At 60.4% G+C, this 616-nt stretch overlaps 1 pseudogene; it reads right to left on the bottom strand.

Moving 5' to 3' along the window:
- Positions 1 to 3: 3 nt before the first annotated feature.
- Positions 4 to 534, bottom strand: LOC102762432 (annotated as a pseudogene).
- Between the last annotated feature and the right edge of the window lie 82 nt (positions 535 to 616).

Here is a 616-nt window from a genome sequence, read left to right as displayed (position 1 = left end):
GTCCCGGAGTAGCTGGCCCTGAGGCTCAGTGGCATCCGGAGGCAGGAGGGCCAAGTAGACCGGGGTCTCTGCCCCCTCCTCCACAGTCCTGGAGCCGAAATCCCCGGCCATGTCTGTCTTCACCCACCCGGGGCAGCACGCATTGAGCAGAATCCTGTCGACTTTCCTCTTTTCATCCAAACGCCGGGCCAGGATTCTGGATAAGACCGTGACCCCCAACTTAGACACCCCGTAGGCCGAGTTGGGCCAGCCCTCGCTCTCATGCACTTCATTTTTCGTATCCTCCACAAACTTCTTCATGAGGTCCACCAGGTCCTCCTCTCTGAGGGCCTCGCAGCGAAACAGCTCCTGCAGGGGCTGGCTGCACTGCTCCAGGGCGCGGGAGCCCAGCAGGCTGCTGATGTTCACCACTCGGCCTGGAATGACAGCGAAAACACGGACGCAGGTCACACAGGCGGCCGCTGGTTGGCTCTGCCACGAGGGACTGTGATTGAATCCTGGTGCGGATTTAATTGCTGATGGAAAGACACGACTCTAGCCCAGCCCGTGTGGGCCAGTGGCTGGGCATCGACCTATGGACTAGGATGTCCTGGTTTGATTCCGCCTCAGGGACATG

Source organism: Myotis davidii, unplaced genomic scaffold (assembly GCF_000327345.1).
Source record: "Myotis davidii unplaced genomic scaffold, ASM32734v1 C62853558, whole genome shotgun sequence".
Classification (NCBI taxonomy): Eukaryota; Metazoa; Chordata; class Mammalia; order Chiroptera; family Vespertilionidae; genus Myotis; species Myotis davidii.
The sequence above is the reverse complement of the archived record's forward strand: the minus strand, read 5'-3'. Positions and strand labels throughout refer to the sequence as shown.